Source organism: Meriones unguiculatus, chromosome 20, assembly GCF_030254825.1.
Source record: "Meriones unguiculatus strain TT.TT164.6M chromosome 20, Bangor_MerUng_6.1, whole genome shotgun sequence".
NCBI classification, from domain to species: Eukaryota; Metazoa; Chordata; class Mammalia; order Rodentia; family Muridae; genus Meriones; species Meriones unguiculatus.
Genome location: NC_083367.1, coordinates 9016421 through 9042037, shown reverse-complemented (window position 1 = coordinate 9042037; position 25617 = coordinate 9016421).

Sequence of the window (25617 nt, the reverse complement as noted above, 5' to 3'; positions counted from 1 at the left end):
GACTTGGAAAGGGACAAGGAGGAGATGAGGGAGAGAGGGTGGGATTGGGAGGGAACGAGGGAGCAGGATACAGAGTTAATAAAATGTAAATAATAATAATAATAATAATAATAATAATAATAATAAGCTAAACAGAGAATTCTCGATAGAGGAATATCTAATGCCAGAGAAACACTTAAAGAAATGCTCAACGTCATTAGCCATTAGGGAAATGCAAATCAAAACAACCCTGAGATTTCACCTTACACCCATAAGAATGACCAAGATGAAAAACTCAAGTGACAACACATGCTGGAGAGGTTGTGGAGAAAAGGGAACCTGCCTCCATTGCTGGTGGGAATGTAAACTGGTACAACCACTTTGGAAGTCAATCTGGCGCTTACTCAGACAATTAGGAATAATGTTTCTCAAGACCCAGCTATACCACTGCTAGGTATATACCCAAAATTTGCTCAAGTACACAACAAGGACATTTGCTTTATTTGTAATAGCCAGAACCTGGAAACAGCCCAGATGTCCATCAATGGAGGAATGGATACAGAAATTGTGGTATTTTTACACAATGGACTACTACTCAGCAATCAAAAATAAGGAAATCATGAAATTTGCAGGCAAATGGTGGGATCTAGAAAAGATCATTCTGAGTGAAGTATCCCAGAAGGAGAAAGACAAACATGGTATATACTCACTTATATAGACCTACAAGATATAATAAACATAATGAAGTCTATACACCTAAAGGAGATAAACAAGAAAGCAGACAGGAGGTAAGATCCTCACTTAGAAAGACAATTGAGATGTGCATTGGAGGTATGACAGGCGTCTACCGCAGAAGGCATCTGAAAGACCCTACCAAGCAGCCTTTCAAAGGAGATATTAAGACTCATAACCAAACCTTCGGCAGAAGGGGAGTTAGTATGACAGGGAAAGGATAGGAACCCCACAAGGACCAAATATATCTGGGCACAGGGTTTTTTTTTCTGAAATTGTTTCTCCAACCAAGGACCATGTATGGATATAACCTAAAACCTTTACTCGGAAGAAGCTCGTGGTAGCTCAATAACCAGTTTCCCATAGTAACGGGAACAGGGACTATCTCTGACAGGAACTCAATGGCAGGCTCTTTGACTCCCCACCCCCCAAGGGAGGAGCAGTTCTGCTAGGCCACAGAGGAGGGCTTCGAAGCCAGGCCTGAAGATACTTGATAAAACAGGGCCAGATGAAAGGGGAGGAGGTCCTCCCCAATCCATGGACTTGGAAAGGGGCAGGAAGAAGCTGGGAAGGGAGGGTGGGAGTGGGAGGGATTAAGTGAGCGGGATACAGCTGGGATACAGAGTTAATAAAACGTAACTAATAATAACAAACAATAAAAAAGAAAAAAAATAATAATAAAGAAACAAAAGGAGCATTGCCAGTTCATTCTATGAATCCACAGTCACAGTAATAACTAAATCACAGAAAGACTCAACAAAGAAAGAGAATTTCAGAACTATTTCTCTCATGAACATTGATGTAAAATATTTAATAAAATACTCACAAACCAAATCCAAGAAAATATCAAATATATCATCCACCATGATCAATTTGGCTTCATCCCGGGGATGCACAGATGGTTCAACACAGGAAAATCTATCAATGTAATCCACAATATAAACAAATGGAAAGAAATAAAATCACATGATCATTTAATTATATGCAAAAAAAAGTGTTTATCAAAATGTATCAGCCTTTCATTATAAAACTCTTGGAGATACCAGGGATAAAAGACTCAAACTTTAATTTAATAAGGCAATATTCAGCAAGCTGATAGCCAACTTCAAATTAAATACAGAAAAACTCAAAGCAATTCCACTAAAATCAGGGACAAAATAAAGATGTCCCTCTCTCAATATCTCTTCAATATATTACATGAAGTTCTAGATAGAATGATAAGACAACTAAAGGATATCACCGTTATAAAAATTGGAAAGGAAAAGGTCAAAATATCAATTTTCACAGATGATACGATAGTACTCATTAAGTGACCCACAAAATTCTACATAAAACTCCTGCAGCTGAAAAACACCTTCAGCTGATTTTATGTTGAGGTCTTTAATCCACTTGGACTTTAGTTTTGTGCAGGGTGATAAATATGGATCTATTTTCATTTTTCTGCGTGTAGACATCCAGTTGGGCCAGCACCATTTGTTGAACATGCTGTCTTTTTTCCATTGAATGGTTTTGGCTTCTTTGTCCAAAATCAAGTATTGATAGGTGTGTGGGGTTATTTCTGGGTCTTCTATTCAGTTCCATTGATCCTCCTTTCTGTTTCTATGCTAATACCATGCAGTTTTTAATACTATTGCTCGGTAGTACAGCTTGAGATTGGGAATGGAGATACCTCCAGATGATTTGCTGTTGTACAGGGTCATTTTGGAGATTCTGGGTTTCTTGTTTCTCCATATGAACCTGAGAATCTTTCAAGGTCTGGAAAGAACAGAGTTGGTATTTTGATGGGAACTGCATTGAATCTGAAGATTGCTTTTGGCAGGATGGTTATTTTCACAATGTTAATCCTACCAATCCATGAGCACGGGAGATCTTTCCATCTTCTGATATCTTCTTCAATTTATTTCTTCAGAGACTTAAAGTTTGTATTTTTGTTTTGTTTTGTTTTGTTTTGTTTTCAAAAAGTTCCTTCAGTTGCTTGGTTAGTGTCACCCCTAGGTACTTTATGTTATTAGTGGCTATTGTGAAGGGTGTTGTTTCCCATATTTCTTTCTTGGCCCTTTTGTCTTTGGTATACAGGAGGGCTTCTGATTTTATTGAGTTGATTTTATATCCTGCCACTTTGCTGAAGGTATTTATCAGCTGAAGGAGTTCTCTGGTTGAATTTTTGGGCTTGCTCATGTATACTATTATATCATCTGAGAACAGTGACAATTTTACCTCTTCCTTTCTGATTTATATCCCCTTGATCTCCTTTAATTGTCTTAATGCTTTAGCTAGGACTTCAAGTACTATGTTGAAGACATATGGAGAGAGTGGGCAGCATTGGCTTGTCCCTGATTTCACTGAGATTGATTTAAGTTTCTCTCTGTTGAGTTTGATGTTGGCTATTGGCTTGCTGTATATTGCCTTTATTATGTGTAGGGATATACCTTGTATCCCTGATCTCTCCAAGACTTTAAAAATGAATGGGTGTTGGACTTTGTCAAATGCTTTTTTGGCATAAAAGGAGATGATCATGTGGTTTTTCTCCTTCAGTTTGTTTATGTGGTGGATTGCATTGATGGATTTCTGTATGTTGAACCACCATTGCATGCGTGGGATGAAGCCTAGTTGGTCATGATGGATGATACCTTTGATGTGTTCTTGGATATGGTTTGCAAGGATTGGTTAGAAGAAAAAGTGGGGAAGACCCTAGAACTCATTGGCACAGGAGACAACTTTCTGAACAGAAAACCAACAGCACGGGCTCTTAGAGCAACAATCAATAAATGGGACCTCATGAAACTGAAAGGCTTCTGTGAAGCAAAAAACACTATTGCAGAACAAAACAACAGCCACAGACAGGAAAAGGATCCTCACCAACCCTATATCTGACAGGGCTGATATCCAGCATATATAATGAACTAAAGAAGTTAAAAAGCAATAAATCAAATAATCCAATTAAAAAAATAGGGTATGGAGCTAAATAGAAAATTCTCTGTAGAGGAATATAGAATGGCAGAGAAACACTTAAAGAGATTCTCAACATCCTTAGCCATTAGGGAAATGCAAATCAAAATGACCCTGAGATTACACCATACACCTGTCAAAATGGCTAAAATAAAAAACTCAAATGACAACACATGCTTGAGAGGTTGTGGAGAAAGGGGAACCCTCCTTCATTGCTGGTGGGAATGTAAACTGATACAACCACTTTGGAAATCAATCTGGCACATTCTCAGAAAATTAGGAACAGTGCTTCCTCAAGATCCAGCTATACCACTCCTAGGCAAATACCCAAATTTTGCTCAAGTACACAACAAGGACATTTGCTCAACCATGTTTGTAGCAGCTTTATTCTTAATAGCCAGAACCTGGAAACAACCCAGATGTCCCTCAACAGAGGAATGGATACAGAAATTGTGGTATTTTTACACAATGGAATACTACCTCAGCAATCAAAAAGGAGGAAATCATGAAATTTGCAGGCAAATGGTGGGATCTAGAAAAGATCATTCTGAGTGAGGTATCCCAGAAGGAGAAAGACACTCATGGTATATACTCATTTATTTAGACCTATAAGATATGATAAACATACTGAAATCTATGCACCTAAAGAAGATAAACAAAAAAGACCCATGGTAAGATGATCAATCCTCACTTAGAAAGACAAATGGGATGTGTGTTGGATGTAGGAGAAAACAAGTAACAGGACAGGAGCCTACCACAGAGGTCCTCTGAAAGACTCTACCTAGCAGTGTATCAAAGCAGATACTAAGACTCATAACCAAACCTTCGGCAGAATGCGGGGAATCATATGAAAGAAGGGGCAGTTAATATGATGTAGAAAGGATAGGAGCTCCATCAGGACCAAATGTATCTGGGCACTGGGGTCTTTTTTGAGACTGACATTCCACCAAGGACCATGTATGGATATAACCTAAAACCTCTGCTTGGATGTAGCCCATGGTAACCAATTGGTTTTCCATTGTAAGGGGAACAGGGACTATTTCTGACAGGAACTCAATGACAGGCTCTTTGACCTCCCCACCCCCCAAGGGAGGAGCACTCTTCCTATGCCATGGAGGAGGACTTTGTAGCCAGTCCTGAAGATACCTGATAAACCAGGTTCAGATGAAAGGGGAGGAGGTCCTCCCCAATCAGTGGACTCGGAAAGGGGCAGGGAGGAGATGATAGAGGGAGCGGGATATAGCTGGGATATAGAGTTAATAAAATGTAACTAATAATAGAAAAATAAAAAAAAAAGAAAAAATAAACTCCTTCAGCAAAGTGGCCAGATACAAAATTAACTTCCCCCCCAAAAAATCAGTAGCTCTCCTTTATATAAATGATACACAGTTTGAGAAAAAATTTAGGGAAACAATACCCTTCATAATAGCAAAAAAAATATAGATATATATATAATACCCTGATGTAACTCTAGTCAAGCAGATATAAGACTGTATTTTTTTTTTTGAAAGACCGGTATTTTAAGACTTCAAGTCTCTGAAGAAAGAGACTGAAAATGATAGAAGATGTAGAAGATGGAAAGATTCCTGTGCTCCTGGATTGGTATGATACCTCCACATCTGAAGCTGATGTTCTGTTTGGACCTCAACTGCATCTCCTTATAATTGAAGAAGGTATTGTTGTGACTTTTGATCTCTACTATTTCCCTCAGGATCCTATTTTCCTAGCAGGACTGCTTTGTCTTGCCTCAGTGAAAGAAGGAGGAACCTAGTCCTGATGCAACTTGATGTTCCAGGGTGGGTTATTACACAGATGTGGAGAGGAATGGGAGAAGTTGGTTGTTGGATGGGACTGGGAGAAGAGGAGGAAGCAAGATTGCAATTGGGATATAAAATGAAAAAAAAAATTAACAATGAGAAAATACACAATGAGTTCCTAAAATTAAACAAATTTAGATTTAGCAAACTCATTTAAAAATTTGCAAAATGGAGCTGGGAATGCAGTTTTTCTAATTAACATATAGCAGGTCCCAGAATTAACTTTCAGTTCTACAAAACAAAGCAACAACAACAACAACATAGTCAACAGCCTTACGTTACCTAAGGATAAAGACAGATTGCAAATAATGCTTTAAGAAAAGAGACAAAACATCGTAGATAATTAGAAAATGTAAAAAGATTATACGAGAAAAACATTTCACATCTATTACAATATCTACGTTCCACATCACTGGCCATATAAAAATGTAAGCAAGAGCAACAGAACCAAAAAATCTGGGCTCAGGTTTCTTTTCTGAGACTAATACTCCAACCAAGGACCATTCATGGATATTACCTAGAACCTCTGCTCAGATGTAGCCCATGGCAGCTCAGTGTCCAAGTGGGTTCCCTGAGTAGGGGGAACAGGGACTGTCTCTGACATGAGCTGATTGATCACCACCACCTGAGATGGGAACAGCCTAGCCAGGCCACAGAAGATGACAATGCAGCCAGTCCTGAAGAGACCTGATAGCCTAGGGTCAGATGGAAGGGGAGGAGGACCTCCCCTATCAGTGTACTTGGAGAGGGGCATGGGAGGAGGTGAGGCAATGAGGGTGGGATTGGGAGGGAATGCAGGAGTGGGCTACAGCTGAGATACAAAGTGAATAAACTGTAATTAATATAAAAATAAAAATTAAAAAAGAAAAAAATGAATGTAAGCAAGAGTGTATACAATGACCATTGCTAAGACTGCAAAATACCATAACAATTTGTAAGAAACTTTGGCAGGTCCTTATAAATCTAAATATCCATTTACCTCATGAATCAGCAACTGTATCCTTGGTATTTGTCCAAATGAACAAAATAAAAATTATTGCCACATGAAATTTGTTACAATAATGTTTAGTTTTTCATGATCCATAATTAGAAAAACTTAGAAATAACCCAAATGTCCTGTGGTATGAGAATAGGTATGGTAGGCATGAGAAATGTGGTAAGTTCATCCAATGAAATATTATCTACTGCTAAAACAAAACGAGCTGTAAAATCAAGTACTGCTAACAAGAACTATACTATAGTATGAGATTTGGAATTTACATGTATATAATAATAAAGAAGACAATACAAAAATGTAAGCAATATGCGACTCATGTATCAGTTCATGAAGAAGTTGACTTTGCAGATGTTAAAATGCTGAGAGCCTGAGGAAATTTCACGGCAGTAAAATGACGCTGTGTGCATAAAGGTGGTTCATTCCAAACACAGACAACATAACAAAACACACTGTAACTCAAACTGTCAGTCACGGGACATGCATGTATCAAGGTAAGGCTGTCATTTGTATCAACTATACTATTCTTTTACAGGATTAATAGTTTGGTAGTTTGGGTTCACTTTGTTCTAGGAGACATATAATCTCTGTTTTCCCAGTTTTCTTGTGAGCTCAAACCTACTCTCCAATATAGAGTTTATTTAATAGAAAAAAGAATGCAATTATAATTTCTCTTGCTCAACAGATGTAAATATACTTAAATTGTGGTGAGCTTAGTCTTTATAGTGGATAACAGCAAAGTGATAAGATAAACGTAAGCATGGAATAGAAAGTATATTTATTTTTAAAGGTAAAAAAACAACAGGCTATTGTCAAAGTTTATATGGACAGAGACCAAACTATTGCCATTGCTACAACCAAAATACTACTAAACACACAGGAAGCTAATGACTAGACAGGAATGCTGAGATCAGCCACAGTAACACACTCTGGATTTGTCTGTCTGTGCTAGCTGCTTGCCATCAGAAACAGGTCAGAGATTAGCAAGAATGCATTTCATTTAAAGCCCCAGCTGCAAAGAGTTGACCAATGATGGCTTTTAGCATTAAGTTTCTTCAAAATATTCCATGCAAGAAGAGTATGCTTATAAATATTGAGTGTCAATCAAATATTAACACAAAAATATGCTTAAATTCACACATACATACACATGTATGCATGAGTATATATATGCATATTTACAATAGTATGTAATAATTCTATAGTTATATGTATAAAATTATATATATATATATATGAACTGATATGCTCACAGTTAAGCCACTATCCTCATGAATAAACTGTTGTAAATTGTTTTGTCAATGTCCTCTAGAATTTCCTCTACACTTTCTGATAGATGTCAGGCCAGCAGCAGAGTGCACTAGCATGTCAAATTTCCTTTCCTATGATGGAGTGACAAACGAGGATCTAAAACATAGTGTGTAGGCCATCACCAGAGAGGATTTTGATTTTGCATCCACAGCTGGAAAATAAACTCAAAATTTCAAGTACCATTTTCATTATGTGCATGTGCAGGGGTTTTTATATCATCATAAAGTATATGATTGGATAAAAATCATAAATCTTTAATTATAACATTAATTTATTTATGTGTATATTTACTATAGGATGGAATTATTAACTTATTCATGAAGCACTTATGAATTGCACAGATTCCCAAAAATGGTATCATCATCCCACTACAGGTGAATACCAGGGAGGATGTACTTTGCAGCAGTTGGTATTAATAGGCTCTACATCCTCGAAAGTGAGTAGGTTTGATCTACATGAAACCTTAACAAGACATAGAGCTATCCATGCTGATCTTTAGCATTAGCAAGGGAAGCTGATGTGAACATAGAGTAAGGAAAGCTCTTGCCTGTATGTTGACTATTTCCAGAAGCATCATCTCTGGGTGAAGGTCCAGAGCACTGGCTGATCTACGTATGCTTTCTTTCTCTTTGTATTGGCTTCAAGCAACTGTAACTAAAGAGAAGTCCTTCAAGGGGAAGACAGAGACCGCAGGTCTACAATTGTGGAAGATGGTTCTGAAACAACTCTTCTGGAGCACAGGGAAGAAATATAAGCATTTATTTGGACTGAAACCTTGAAGTTTTGTCTTGCAGTTGTAGAACTTTAGTTTGACATAGTTAATATACATATGTTGTATATAGATGTGATTTTCAGTATGATAGCTCTAAGAGAGAAAAGAATGTGTATATGAGTGTGTGCATGCTAATTTTTAGATAAATGATGGTATATTAATAATTTTTTTCTAGACAATTAGAGCAAATATAATGAAAAGGGGATTTATCAAAACTGTTTACATGCTATAATCTGGGTAGTCTTGAAATGGCTGTAAAGATACTAATATTGAGAGCCTTCTACCTTCTCACTCACAAGACTAAATGCCTTAGCATTTCCAATCCACTGTTGATGGCCAGGTAGATACTTCCTTATAGCTTTTAGCCTTCTGCCTGGAAGGTACTCACATTTCAGTTAATGAAATAAAGTAAACACCTCACAGGGCTGTGAAAAGATCTCTCAGTGGTTAAAAGGACTGGCTGTTTGTCCAGAGTTTCTGGATTCAGTTCACAGAACCAACTTGGCTTCCAGAACCACCTATAGCATAGTTCCAGAGGAGCCTAGGGTGCATTCTAGAACAGCATGTTTAGTGCACAGACATACAGGCAAAGCATTCATTTTCATGAAATAAAAAATATTTAAAAAAAAAAGAAATTTCATTTCAAGCCTGCTCAGAGGTTAATCTGATTTAGATAATCCCTCAAAAGTTCATTCCCATGCTTGTTTCATGAATGATTCTAGAAACAAAGAGGCTCAGAGAGTAGGTTAGCCTGAACAGAGGATACACACATCCAGTAACGTGAACTGTATCTGGGGAGAAACGAGGACTAGATGAGTGTCATAGGTTAAGTGGCACTAATAGCTTCTATCTATGCTCTAGGAAGATCTTCAATGAGAATTAAATATAGCAAAAATACATCTAAATTTTGAGTTATAGAATAATCAAACAATATATTTTGGCAATCAAGTGGGAAAGTATAAATATTATGTGATGAGATATTGAAAGGCCATCTTCAAACAATTTTTAAAAGTTGCAAGTATGCTTCCTTGCACTCTGCCCAAAGTTTGGCTATGAGTCTAGCATCTGCTTTGATACACTGCCTGGTAGAGTCATTCAGAGGCCCTCTGCGGTAGGCTCCTGTCCTGTTTCATGTTTTCTTCCTCTTCCAATGTCTGTCCTGTTTGCCTTTCTGAGTGAGGATTGATCATCTTACACAGGGTCCTCTGTCTTGCTTAGCTTCTTTAGGTGTACCAATTTTAGTATGTTTATCTTATATATTATATGTCTAATATCTACCTATAAGTGAGTATGTACCATGTATGTCTTTCTGCTTCTGGGATACCTCACTCAGGATGATCTTTTCTAGATCCACCATTTGCCTGGAAATGTCATGATTTCCTTGTTTTTAATTGCTGAGTAGTATTCCACTGTGTAAGAAGGGGGAGATAGAAAGATCTGGAGCAGACAGCATCTCCAATAGGAGAGCAACAGAACTAAGAAATCTGGGCCCAGGGCTGTTTTTTGAGACTGATACTCCAACCCAGGACCATGCATGGAGATAACCTAGAACCCCTGCACAGATGTAGCCCATGGCAGCTCAGTATCCAAGTAGGTTACCTAATAAGGGGAACGGGGACTGTCTCTGACATAAACTCAATGGCTGGGTATTTGACCACCTCCACCCCTGAGGGAGGATCAGCCTTACCAGGCCACAGAGGAAGACAATGCAGCCAGTCCTGACGAGACCTTATAGGCTATGGTCAGATGGAAGGGAAGACCTCTGCTATCAGTGGACGTGGAGAGGGGCATGGGAGGAGATGAGGGAATCAGGGTGGGACTGGGAGAGAATGAGTAAGTGGGCTACAGCTGGGATACAAAGTGAATGAACTATGATTAACATAAAAAATTAAAATTAAAATTTTAAAAATTACATGTGTCCATGAAATTGAATTTCCAACAGTAGAAAAATAATTCTAGCATTTAGAAAATACATCCTATTTTTACCAAAGTGTCAGAATTTGAAAGGTAAATATCTCCGAGAGGCTCAGATGTTTGAGCATGTGGCCCCCAGCTTGTGGTGCTTTTTGTGTAGGTTATGAAATTCTTAGTAGGTGGAGCCTCATTGGAGGAAGTATATCACTGAGGTAGAGGGCTATATTGCCTTTCTCCGCTTCATGTTATCTATCTGTCATCTATCCAACAGTAATCTATCAATCATCTATCTATCTATCTATCTATCTATCTATCTATCTATCTATCTACCTATCTATCTATCTATCATCTGTTTTCTGTGTCCCATTGGGAATGTAGTCAGCCAGTACTCTGCTCCTCCCATGAACACTCTTCACTGTAATAGGACCCCTAACCCACTAGAACTCTGAGCTAAAATAAACTCCTAACCTAGTACATATAGACCCAATTCTACTGTATAATGACTAGAAATATTGAAGGCTTTTTGCCTTTTGACTATTATGATTCATGAAGATGTATCGAATCCACTAATAACTCTCTAATTTGCATGTCTTATAATCTATGTATGTTAATTTAGCAGTATTTGGGAAAAGAAAGCATTAAGCATAAAAATGTATTACATTTGTTAAATTTGTTAATTTCCACAAAATTATTAAGATAATTTCCCATTATACTGAAAACAAATAGAATGTTTTTATATTTTTTTTACTGCCTTTTAATTTAGGGAGAAAACTCATATTACATACTTATCACTGTCATCTCCCTGTTGAGTTCCTATTAATATTAAAAGCAATTCAGTTCAACATATTAGCATCTCAGTGAGAATTTGTCTCATTATAATTATCACTGCCCTTGCCAATTTAAATTTTTATCTTGGGCTAAAATTAAATGTAAGCTCCTAAGAATGCAGTAAAAACGAGTGTAAGGTAGAGTATTAATAAAATGGCTCATTATGGTTCAACATAACTACAGAACTTGTTTTAAATATTGCATGTATGTGTATGCATTACACACATATGGATGCATGTACATATGTATACATACGTACATATAGGCTTACAATTTTTAATATATATAGACCTTTTTATAATTTAAATTGTCCTCAAACCCACTTAAGACACTTGGTCACAGAGTTTCAAACCTTATAGCAGCAAAGGTCTCTAGGAAACTCCCCTGGAGATTCTAATTCACTGGGTCTGATTTAATCTTATGTCTGCATGTCACTAAAAAGTGACATAAATAATTCTGCCTCTTTCCTATAAATACAACTTTAATGTTTGAGTTTTAAATTTAATTTAACAAGGGTGTGAAGTTGGGATCATTATTTTGGTAAAAACATGGGACACACAATTTTGTTCAACATGCAGAAATTTCATTGGCCTCAATGACATTCAGTAAATCTATAATCTGAAATCACGGCTCCAAGACCAGATAAATACAATTGTAAAAGAAAAGAATGAGAAAAGGGAAGGAAGGAAGGAAGGAAGGAAGGAAGGAAGGAAGGACAGAAGGAAGGAAGGAAGGAAGGAAGGCAGGAAAGAAGGAAGGGAGAAAGGAAAGGAGGGAAGAGGGGAAAGAAGGAGCCATTGACACAATGATACCAATTGATATTAATGTTGATATTTATTGAATTTAGCATAATTCCAAGATTTAGAAACAAATATAATTCAATGTATTTTCTACAATCTACATGATAAACATTTATGTATTACATTTAAAAATTTTTGCTCTGTGCCCGGATATATTCTGAGACTGACACTCAACCAAGGACCATCTATGGATATAACCTAGAACTTCTGCTCAGATGTGGCCCATGGTAGCTCAGTAACCAAATAGTTTTCCAAAGTAAGGGGAACAAGGACTATTTCTAACAGGATCTTAAGGGAAGGCTCTTTGACCTCCTCCCCCCAGGGGAAGAGCAGTCCTGTTAGGCCACAGAGGAGGACTTTGCAGCCATCCTTGAAGATACCTGATAAAACAGGGTCAAATGAAAGGGGAGGAGGTCCTCCCCTATCAGTGGACGTGGAAAGGGGCAGGGAAGAGACCAGGGAGGGAATGTGGAGTTGGGGAGGGAATGAGGGAGCAGGATACAGCTGGGACACAGAGTTAACAAAATGTAACTAAAAATAAAAATAAAATTATTATTATTATTTTTTTGCCCAATTAATCATTGCGATTTTGAGAAACTTTATGTGACTTGAAGATCAGGGAAAGATGGGATATAAAATTATACTCTTCCAAAGGAGCTTAATTCTACTTACATGCTTTTTTGCTCTCAAAACTATCCAAAATAAAAATGAAATTGTTCACTTAATTAAAAAATGTATACCACAGCTAAACTTTATACTCAATTTGTATATGCTATATACGATGATGCAGTCTGGAATAACGGGAACTACATTTCATCAAGAACCCCTGCACTAATGTAGTCCATGGCAGCTCAGTCTCCAAGTGGGATTCCTAGGAAGGGGAACAGGAATTTTCTCTGACATGAACTCAGAGGCTGGCTCTTTGATCACCTCCCACTGATGGGGGAAGCAGCCTTACCAGGACACAGAGAAAAACAATGCAGACAATCCTGGTGAAACCTGATAGGCTAGGGTCAAAGGGCATAGGAGGAGGACCTCCCCTATCAGTGGACTTGGGGAAAGGCATGGGAAGAGATGAGGGAGTGAGGGTGGGATTGAGAAGAGATGGAGTGGGCTCCAGTGGGGATACAAAGTCAATAAACTGAAATTTATAAAAACATAAATAAATTTTTAAAAATGAAAAAAAAGCACGTGATCATGAAAAAAAAAGAGAAAGCTGATCTATCTATGTATATGTACACATATATGGAAGGGACCTAGTAGAACCAAATGTTTTATCCATTGTTACTTTGTATTTTTGCATTTATTTATTTTTAATAGAATAGCTCATATGCACAGATTACTAAGTTTTTTTCTCTCCTTTCATCTTACAGGTTCTGGAAAACAAACTCCTCTCGGGCTTGAGAACAATCACATTCATCTGCTGTGACATTTTATCAATCCCACTATCGTTTAAAAGCACAGTTTCAGATGTGAAAAAATATATATGCCACATTTATTGCTGGGCTAAATAAATTAAGAAACATGATAGAGTCATAGGAATCGGGCATGTCTTCTGATTAAAAATAATTATAAAAGTGTGTAGAAATTGCTGTTTCAGCCACTGGACATGCAGCCACAGGAAGAGGAAGTGCCCAAGGGTAAGTCACTGAGGAAGCCCTTGTAGTAGCTTCCTGCATTCTGCTAGGAATAGGTTAAGGAACTCCAGAGAAACAAATAAAACAATGCCCAAACTTGTGGTTATCTGAATTGTGGAGAAAATAGTGTCTGGTAGCCAAGCTAGCTGAATTTAATATCCTAGCTAGCTGAAAAAAAGGATGGACATACAGACAGTTCTTTGAAGATGTGCTATGATTAGTTTAAAAAGAGATCACTGGGTTCCAGGAAATATGCCTGTCTGCTGCAGTCAGTAGCATCATCAAGAATCAGTGAACACGGGGTTGAATACACAAAAGTGTTTGGCCTTGTAGTAAGACAAATTAGCTTTCAGTTTGGTACAACTCTAATTTTCACAGCAAATCTTACAAGTAACATCTCAAAGGTACTAAGTGTTCTGTAATTAAATTAAAATGTATCCCATTAAGCAAGTTAAAATCTAAATGTGTTATATAATAAAATATTGACAGGTAGATTTTTTTTCAGCACATGAGCCATGGGGAAAATATTGAGTCAATGAGCACTAACATTGAAACAGAAGTAATGAGTAGCAGGCAAAGGCATTCAAACATCATTTACAACTGCTTATAGCAGTCTATGTATTTCAAATTGGAATAATTTGTTGAAGAAAAGTGTCTCAAATTTAAAATATTTAAAAAATCAAAAATAAAGGTTGTTGGATGAAAAATACAGTAGATATTGTTAATAACCCATTAAATATTTCCAAAGGGAAAAATAGTGCACTTGAAGTTACAAAACATAAATTAAATAAAGTAAAACAGAAAGAGAAAAACATGAAAAGGAACTAGTATTTTTTTTTTAAATAGCAACAGATAATGCTGTTCCAACAGAAATATTTTGAATGTGAATGAAGAGATACTAATAGTGGGAAGAAAACAGAAAAAAAAACTGAAGGAAATACTACATCAAAAACTAAAAAAAAAAAAAAAATAACAAAAGAAATATGTGACATAAGAAAAAATACATAAAACTTTAGCCTAATCAAGTGCTAAAAAAGAGATAATAAAAAAAATAGAAGTCACAGAGAAAAAGATAGATGATATAAGGGAAGGGAGACAATTTTGACAAAAGTCTTCTTAGGAAAATATCTTATCAATAATGTAAATAAAATCCAGTTCAAAATAATATAAGAAAAATCGCTGTCACTCTAGCTTTACATGAGCCTTGAAATGTTACTTTTAAAATAGGATATAAGGGTCCTTCAGAAAAAAATCGCTCAACTAACACATAGAAAACAAAACCTAATATTCCAAAAACTCATCTCACCAAGAAGGAAAGATGAATATTTGGAAATACAAGTTTACATAAGCAAAAATTGTAAAAGTAGGCCAATATTGTGAAATTCTCTTATGGATTATGCTGCATTAAAAGGTAATTTATGGTTAAATACATATAATTTAAAATGAACTATGATTCTTATACATATGCAAAATTAAATGTCTGATAGTAATGTCTTTTACAGAAAAACCTAAGTAGAATTTAAGAGTGAACAAACTATAAATATAAATAAATTTTTAAAAAGTGAAAAAAAGAAAAAAGAAGAAAGAACTATCTCAAAAACAAAAGCATCTAAATAAATTCTGTCTTGATTATGGGGGGAAAAGAGTGGAATCCAAAGGTAAACCTAGTAGTCTCTCTTAAGATAAATAAATATGTTTTAATTCCTTCAACAGCCGATAGTACATCAGAACACATTAAGGTAACAATCCCAAAATAGTACAGGATTATTTAAATTTATAATTTAAATTTAATCTCATGTACAAAATGAGAAACAGCTACTAGACAGAAAGTATAGTAAACCCAAAACAGGCTGCAGAAGTAAAATCTAGTCACTATGATAATAATTTTAAACAGAAATAGTCCACCTATGTCAATTAGAGGACAGAAATTATTCAAAGTTTGTAAAACCAAAAGCAGACTCTGTGCAGGCAAAAGGGATGCATTTCAAGCATAAAGGCAAACTAAATTGAAGGGAAAATTATGTAAGATATGTTGTTTTGATTTAACTAGTTAAAAATAAACTTGAATGTTCCTATTAGACATGAGAGAGCAAAGAACCTTGCCAGGTAAAATGAAGAACTTTCCATTATTATAGAATGGTCAAATAATTCAGGTGTTTTAATCTATATAGTTATTTATTTTCCAAAATCAGTGAAGCAAAAACTAAGGACAACAAGAAGGAGAATAAATCTGCAGTTATTTGATAAAGATTTAATTATGTCCTCTCTTAATTATTGGTTCATATAAGAATGAGAATGCAATGGTTTAAAATTACTTCCAAACCCCCTTGACTGGAGGTTTGTGGAATAAATTACTTACAATTGATTGGTAGGGAGGCTTATAAGTCTTCAGATCAACACAGCTATTACCGTTGCTCTTTCTTCATCCTCCATATCTGTAAGGTAAGAAAACATTACTACACACACTTTGGCTATAGAGTGCCAAGAAATCAATCACAAACTCACAGAGAGACTTCTCCCCTGTTTGCTATCTTTATAGTTCTGACAGGTGCTATGCAGGCTGCTGTGGGAGAAATGACTTCAGTGCATGACCATGGGATACCACAGATTTCCTACTGCATATAGTAATAGTGACATGACAGGACGGACGATGGTGCAGTATGCCCATTGTGTAATCATGGCATGACTGTTAAAGGGTAACTAACCACATCCTGATTGCACTGTAGACTGTTCCATAGAAAAATTTTTTGTGTCTGGTACTGTAATTCTGCTCTTAAACTTATGGCTGAGAAGATCATATGTCCTAGAGTAGAAACTATTACTATTACTACTACTGCTATCATAATTATTCCCTTGATAAATTGCCACATTGTCAAAGTACCTTTTTATAGTATTTATATTTATATTACATTTATATTTATAGAACTGGCCTGCTCTAAACCTTTGTCAGAAAAGCAAGTGGACCTCAGTCAATGGAAAGGTATATAACTGGTCAGAGCACTAAGACTAGGAGGCTGAATGTTCAGTCATGAAGTGAACAAGCATGTCTTCCTCCTGACAGGTTGTCTCCTTAATCAGTATAAACCCATTCATTATCTTTTCTTACTGATTCCAGTTTTCAGCCTTTTCTTTTAAGCCTTCAGTACTAGATCTAGTTTGAAGATCAGAAAACTGATGTTTGCTTATTTCTTTTTTATTTTTATATTATTCTCTTTATTATATTAATTTTATTTTTTCTTCAGAATTTATTTATTATATATCTCAATTGAAGCCCCCTCCATCAACTCCCACAGTCCCACCCTCCCTCCCTCTTCTCCTCATCCCCTTCCCCTAGTCCACTGAAAGGAGGAGTTCCCCACTATTGCCAATTAGCTGTATAATAGACCTGAAGAAACTAAACACTAAGGAAGACCCTAGGGAGGATGCTTAAATCTCATTCCGAATGGCAAATAGGATAGACACTAGAAGTTGTGGAAGAGAGGAAAAAGGATGGGAGTCTACTATAGAGGGTCTTCTGAATGGCTCCACCCAACAGAGCATCAAAACATATACTCAGATTCAAGGCCAAAATGTGGGTAGACTGCATGGAGCCTTATGGAGGAAGAGAGAGGTGAGATTAGAAGGACATGAAGAGGACAGGATCCCCACAAGTAGACGAACGAAATGAAAAGCTTTGAGCCCAGGGGGTTCTGCAGAGACTTATGTACAAACGGAGGACCATGCATGGAGAGGACCTAGACCCCCTGCTCAGATGTGGCCCATTCGCAGCTCAGTCTCCATATGGATCTGTGAGTGAGGGGGATCAGGGGCTGCTTATATCATGAACTCAGTTGCGTGCTCTCTGATCATTTGCCCCTGATGATGCAGCCTTGCCAGGCCACAGAGGAAGAAGATCGAAGCAGTCCTGATGAGATTTAACAAGCTTTGGGCTATTTCATTTTTTTAATTTAATTTGAAGTTCAAGTTAGTTGAACTTCAAAGTTATGCAAATTTATTTTTACAATTTATTTACTTTACATCCCGATTATATCCCCCTTCCTCTTCTCCTCCCAGTCCCACCCTTCCTTCCTCTCCCCCCCCATTTCCCTCCCCTATTTATCAGAAAGGGGAGCCCTCTTCCCTTACCATCTTACCCTAGCTTATCAAGTCTCATTCTGGACTGCTTTCATCTTCTTCCTCTGTGGCCTGCCATTGTCCCACCTCCAACTAGGGGGAAGTGATCAAAGAGTAGGCAACAGAGTTCATGTCAGAGACATGTTCTCATAAGGGTTCTCCTTAAGGGAACCCACATGAAGACTGCGCTACATCCAAACAGGGATCTAGGTCCTATTCATGTATGGTCCTTGGTTGGTGCATCAGTCTCATCAAGGCTCCCACGGGCCGAGATTTTTTGTCTCTGTTGGCGTTCTTGTGGAGCTCATGTCCCCTCCAAGTCTTTCTATCTCTCCCTTCTTCCATAAGATCCAATGTTTGTTTATTTCTTGGTTCTATTTACTTGGAATGTATTTTCCAGCTTTTCACCCTAACGCACTTTCCTTCGATGGTGATGTACATTTCATTCTTGGTTACTGTTTGGAGTTCTGTGTGCCTCTTGTACTCTGACTAGCATCTCTTTCTCTATATTTGTTAAGTTTTTTTTTCATTGATTTTATAGAAAGTACCTATACATGGTGTAAACAAGTAATGAATATAGAAAAAGAGCATGTTTTATACTATAATAAAAATTTAAAAACCAATTGGCAGTACACAATGTCTTGTGTGTTCAAATCTGAGTTAGTTGAACTTCAAAGTTATGTACATTAGTATGTTTTGTCAGGTGGGGAGCTGTCAGCATTCTCTCTTCCTTATGACACATTTTCCTATCTTTTATTATCCAACCATAACACATGCATACAGCACATTTAATATTTTCAAAATTTACTAAGGCAATGTTTACTTTTTCCTCTTTTCTATTTAGTTTTAGATTCTTTATTGCATATATTCTAAATCATTATTCATTTTGCCAGTTAAAATTTTACTGCTCTGTTTTCTCCTGAGTTTTCCATTTCTTTGCTGTTCTTTGCAACTCCTGATTTTCCATTTCTTGCTAAAATATAATCTTTTATTGAATATGCTGTATTTCAAGAAACATTACTATCATGCTTTTCATAGTCATATATGTATATTTATTTACAACATTGTTTGAAAACTTAGCTCTCTTAAAATTTATTTAATTTCATTAAAATATAACTATAATATTCTGCTGCCTGCCTTGTTTTGTTTCTGCTTGTCCGTTTATTTGTATGAGCCAAATTTTCTTTCTTCTCTTACTCTTTTTTACTCTTTGTTATATCTTTCTTCTCTCATACATTCCTTCTCTTTCATGCTCTCTCTCCTATTTTCTTTCTCTCTCCCTTTATTTTGCCGTTCTTTCCAACATAAAACTGAATATATAAGCATCCCTAAGTGAACTCAGTGGGTTTAAAAATAGTACATAAATTTTTAGTGAAAGTGTTGTTGACTGTGTAATATTAAAACACATAAGTTTATGAAATTCTCAAACAATAGAGAACACTGAACATTTAATATAACATATTGAAGCAATCCGAGGTATGTCCCCAATATCTACTGATATTGCTTGCATATCCATTTGTTTAGTGAGCTATATGGACTCTTGTAATGGAATCTATTTCTCTGGTAATATGTAGCTTTGATGACTTCTTAGAACATAAAGTATTAGTCTTTTGCATAGTCACCATGACTTTGCTTGCTCTATTGCATGCTAATGGTTTCAGCTCATCTCTCCTCTGTACTCTCTCTTCTCTATTTAAGATTTGAACTGGTAAACTAGTAAAATGCTCAATAGAAAAGCAATTGCTGCCAAGCCAGACAATCTATGCTCAATCAATGGAACCCACATGCTAGGACAGAACTAACTCTTTCATGAAGTCTCTGACATCACATTTATAATGTGGTAACACCCTCATAATAAATAAATAAATAAACAAACAAACAAATAAATAATAGAAAAAAATTATCAAGTTGAGGCTCCAAATATGGTTCAGCAGCATGCTGCTTGCTTAACATTAGCTGTAACCTGTGCTCAATCCCTCGCATTGCAATATGAAAGTCAAGCTAATTTTTCTCTATCAGGATCAAATATAACTGTTGGTTTCCACTGACTGCTAAATTACTGTTACAGCGTTTTTTTTCAATAGATTTTGTTCTATCTATTGATTTAATATTTATTTCTATCTTATGATGAGGAACCCATAATGGGTGCTATTCAGGCTAGGTATGTTCAGTAGGGATGCTAGAGCTCACTGTACTCTTTTGTAACGCTTGGAAAAGTAAACTATCTCAATCAATCTGTATTTCAGGGGTAGACTTTCTGGCTCTTGCCAACGTTATAAAGACTCATCTCAACTCCTTTCCCACTTCACCTTCTCAGAGGTTATTGCTTCACATATTGATGTCGGTGTCGAACTATTAGCCCCTTAAGTGTTTTTCCCTGAATCTTCATGTTCTAGAACACCCTTTGGACTTTAATATCTGTATGTTCTGTTCCAATTAAAGTCAGTCCTTCAGGATGAGCACTCTATTCTTACAAGCTGTGTCTTCTTTGTAGGACTCTGACAAGTATTTGGAACTAGGAATAGAAACAGGAGCTCACTTCTCTCACCATGATGTCTTGTTGTGCGAAAGACAATTTGTAAAAATTCAAGTCCTATCCTCTAGACTTATTAAGGGAAGCTCTGCCCTATGAATATAGCACTAATCAGGCTGTAAAAAAAATACATACCTTTCATGGGTAGCTGGAAGACTATGCATTACAGGTTACAGATCCTCACTGTATTTTACAGACAATTAGGGAATGATCTTAATTTTCTTCTTATTCTTTTTTATTTGTTTGTTTGTTTTTTGTTTTTTATCTTTATTTTTATTTTTCTCATTAGTTACATTTTGTTAATTCTGTATTCCAGCTGTATCCCTCATTCGCTCCCCAATCCCACCCACCCTCCCTCAACTCTTCCCTGCCCCTTTCCAAGTCCACTGATAGGGGAGGACCTCCTCCCCTTTCATATGACTCCCTTTTATCAGGTATTTTCAGGACTGGCTGCAAAGTCCTCCTCTGTGGCCTAACAGTACTGTTCCTCCCTTGGGAGGTGGGGAGGTCAAAGAGCCAGTCATTGAGTTCCTGTTAGAAATAGTCCTTGTTCCCCTTACTATGGGAAACCAATTGATTACTCAGCTATCACGGGTCACATCCGAGCAGAGGTTCTAGGTTTTATCCTCTCATGGTCTTTGGTTGAGTGTTCATCTCAGAAAAGACCCTGTGCCCAGATATGTTTGGTCCTTGTGGAGTTCCTATCCTTTCCACATCAAACTCCCCTTCTTTCATATGATTCCCTGCACTCTGCTGAAGGTTTGGTTGTGAGTCTTAGTATCTATTTTGGAGCACTGCTAGGTAGAGTCTTTCAGATGCTTTCTGTGGTAGACTCCTGTTATACGTTCAATGCATATCCCATTTGTCTTTCTAAATGAGAGTAGATCATCATACCCCGTGTCTGCTTTCTTGATTATCTGCTTTAGGTGTATAGATTTCATTATGTTTATCCTATCTTTTAGGTCTATATAAGCGAGTATATTCCATGTTTGTCTTTCTCCTTCTGATCCTTCACTCAGAATGATCTTTTCTAGATCCCACCATTTGCCTGCAAATTTCATGATTTCCTCCTTTTTGATTGCTGAGTAGTATTCCATTGTGTAAAAATACCACAATTTCTGTACCCATTCCTCTGTTGATGGACATCTGGGTTGTTTCCAGGTTCTGGCTATTACAAATAAAGCTGCTTATTCTTAATACACTTTCTAGAGGCATTTAAAAGATGGGAATGTGTCTTCTAAAATTAAGTTCTCTCTCAGCAATGGTTACTTAACTTAGAGAGGAGCACAAACCACGTCATGTATAGAGCCTACAGCTTTTGTATAATCTTTTCTACAATGAATCAATTTGAAGATTAAATAAAACCTGCCCTTAGTACAGAGGTGAAATTAAAGTCAGAATCTATCTTCAATCTTGATATCAAATATGAGCCATTTCCCAAATGAGAAATGTTTGTGTCCATCTAATATTAATTACCATGGTTAAGTCTCTTTTATAATGTTACTCTATTTCATGTAGTCATACAACTTTCTTACTGAAAAAATATTGTTGATACTTAAGTGATGATGAAAACCAAGTAAAGAGAAGCAAGAAGTCAGAAATACAGTGGAGCACTGACCCTGGGTTAACATAGGTAAAAAAGACACAAAGAGGCTCAGAACAGAATATGTTCATTTTAAAGCAACTAAACTGAACTCTACTCAATAATTCAAGAAAGAATTATAATCAATTCTAATTTAATTAAAAATTTTGAATTCTTCCATAAGTTGGAATACATTAAGATTTATGGGCAACTAAGGACTATGCATGGAGATAACCTAGAACCCCTGCACAGATGTAGCCCATGGCAGCTCAATCTCCAAGTAGGGTTCCTAGTAATGGGAACAGGGACTGTCTCTGACATGAATTTAATGGTTGGCTCTTTGATCACCTCCCACTGAGAGGGGAGCTGCCTTACAAGGCCACAGAGGAAGACAGTGCAGCCAGCCTGATGAGACCTATTAGACTCGGGTCAGATAGAAGGGGAGGAGGATGGCCCCTATCAGTGGATTGAGGGAGGCTCATGGGAGGAGATAAGGGAGGGAAAGAGCGATTGAAATGAATGAGGGAGGGAGCTACAGCTGGGTTACAAAGTGAATAAAGTGTTATTATTAAAAAAGTAAATTAATTTAAAAACAAAAACAAAGAAGGTTAAGAAAAAAAGATTTATGAGCTAGCTGCAACCTGATTCTACTGGTGAACTTTTTATGTCACTTAACTACAAATTTCAGATCCTTATTACTCCTGACATTTTTCATATTCATTAAGGTAGAATTAGCTCCTCCACATTGTGCATCTAAGTTCTCTGAAATTAAGCAATATGATTAAAAGTGTCAAGAACAGCACTCCCTTATATGAAAAGCAGAAAAAAAGAGCAAGTACAAATGCATTTCAGTATTTTCTGCAATACTCTGAGTGTATATAGAGCACCATCTCACTTTCTCTAATGGGAGAAAATATAAAATATTGTGAAGTCTTCTTCAGCTTCTGAGAGATTGGGAGTAATTCAAGCTGCTACTTTTAACATCTGTTAATATTTTTCTAATTAAAAGGATAAACAAAATATTGTCTATTGTCCTAATTATTGTAGTTGTAAACCATCTGTGTCTGACATAGTTCTATTGACTTCTTGTAAATGAACTCAGCAACTGCCTTGTTAGGGTATTATGTAAATATTGAAGTTAAGTTTTAAATAGCTAATAAATACTATGTGTCTTCTTACTTTCTAGTTACATCACTTTTGCTTATCAAAATCATGTCCTATAGTCTCCTCCTCCAAAGTTCTTTTCATTGTCAACAATTATGTAAAGACAATTCAGAAAGCATATTGGGAAATATCATCATATTCCTTTAAATGTGAACGCCTAAATGGAAGATTAATTTACATATCTTAATATAAAATATCACTATGAAATTTATATAAACATTTGAATGAAGTTAATTCAATGCGAGTAAAAACTATCATGAAGTAAAAATATCAACAGAAAAGGAAATTACATAAATGCCTAGACTGTTGATTTCTAGTCCTAGAGTCCATATAAATATCTTGAATGTTTGTGTTTCTGTTCCATCATGAATAAATAAAGAACATTTGGTTATATTTATACAATACAATATTATTCAGCTACTAAAATAGAAATTATAAAATTTGTAGGTAAATGGATGGAGATAGAAACAATCATTCTGACTGAGGTAACTCAGACCAAGGTAAAAACAAAGACTTTTTTTGCTTTTTCTCACTTTTCTACTTTTGTATCTACACATAAGTGTGTTACATACATGTAAAGTCAGGAACTCACAAAAGGCCATGGGGAGGTGCTTAAGCCTCATTGCTGTAAAAGATTAAAATGGAGTAATGTAACCGAAAGGGTTAAATCATTATGGAGGAGTGGAGGAAGTATGTGGAAAGGTAAGTAACATTTGGGAATATTTTAAACAGTTTTATGGAAACCTAGGCTTTCTAAAATATGTATATTTCATATATACAAATGAGTGAACATGTATTTCTCTCTCCCTCCATCTCAATCCTCCCCTCCCCTCTCTCTCTGTAAGTATATTTGAGGAAGACAGGTATGAAGGAGTTACTATATAGCAAAGTAACAATGTCCAAATAGCACAACAGAGTCCAACAAACAAAGCCCCTTGTCAGGAATGCAATACTTTTTCAGAGCTGTTGGCCAGTGAAGTAACGTAGACTCCCAAACTTTATAGGCCACTGCCATTGTTCTTGGTTACAAGGCTGAAGACACCAAACACATGAGTAATACGACATGGGAATATCCACCTCATACTGGCCTGGTAGTATCATCCCTACCTACTAGCTTTCAAAGGATGAAAAGTACTAGGTCAATAACTAGAGGAGAAAATAATCATGTCATATTTAACCAGTAACAATAATGTCTGTAATGGTGAGCATTGACATTGATACAATAGCAGCAGGAACATCAGAGAAGAAACCAACACCATTATATACAGATTTTAAGCCTCACTTTACAAAATGAACCCCATACCTGAGACTATGACAAGACCAGCAACATGTAATTAGAAAGATGGTAAGGGAGAACCTACCAAGGTGAGTTTGCCAAAAGGAAATAGTGTTCAATTCACTTGCAAAGACTTACCTTTATATCCGTGGGTCAGTCATCAACAGAGAAATCTTGTTTGCAATAGATGATAAGCAGCACAACTGGCTAGGATATAAAGAATAAGATCTTGCACAATGCTTGTCTTCCAATGTAAATAAATATATATGGTGCCAACCTGTTTCAAGGTCCAGGGATCATTGTGTATAGAGTAGCAGAACGATTATAAAAGTAAGAGGGATTGGATAACCACAAGGGAGCTGTGTGTTTTGGAAACAGTAGGGCAGGTGCACACATAAACTCACACTGGGGATAACAGCATGCAAAACAAAAACAAAAGAACTGTGGGAACTAAAGCAAGACCAAATACCAACAATGTAGGAGAATTGAGCATGAACTCCTACCCCTGTGTGTAGCGTATTGAGCTATTGTCAATTTTTAGCAGCTGGCATTGGGAAAGCCAGTTTTATCTGAGAGCCTAGTCTTTGGTAAGTTGACCATCCTCCAGTGGAAGGCCACATATACAGTAATATCTGTGCAGAACAATCTTGTTTGGATGAATTTAAAACACAAACAAATTAAAAACAGACTTAGTTTGGTTGGTAGAAAAAGGGGTTAGATTTGGAAAGGCTTAGGTAAGTGAATACATTGCCTTCAAGGAACTAATAAAATAATAAATAAATACATATGACTTTGAAAATATTATGAATTATAAGAATTATGAAGTTTAAAAATTTTAGCAGTAAATTAAATAAAAATTTGTTAGCTATTATAACTATCATTGGAGTAACAAAATAATTGTCAGTCAAGAAGTATGGTCTTCATCATTACTACTTTCTAGAAAAGGAGATTTAAAAATCAGTAAAAACTACAATACTAAAATTTATTTAATATAATTAAAATGCCATCTTAAGTTAAATTATTTAAATGTTCTCCTTGAATCTAAGTATTTTAAGATGTTCCAAAGTAAATGAATGTAAATACTGACATTACTTTTCTATACTTGGTTGCTGTTGTTCTTGGAAGCAAAAGGTGCCCTTGAAAACACAGAAGTTCTCAGATAATCAAAGAAGTATTAGCTTTAAAGTCCAAAACCAAATCTAAAACTAACCTCAAC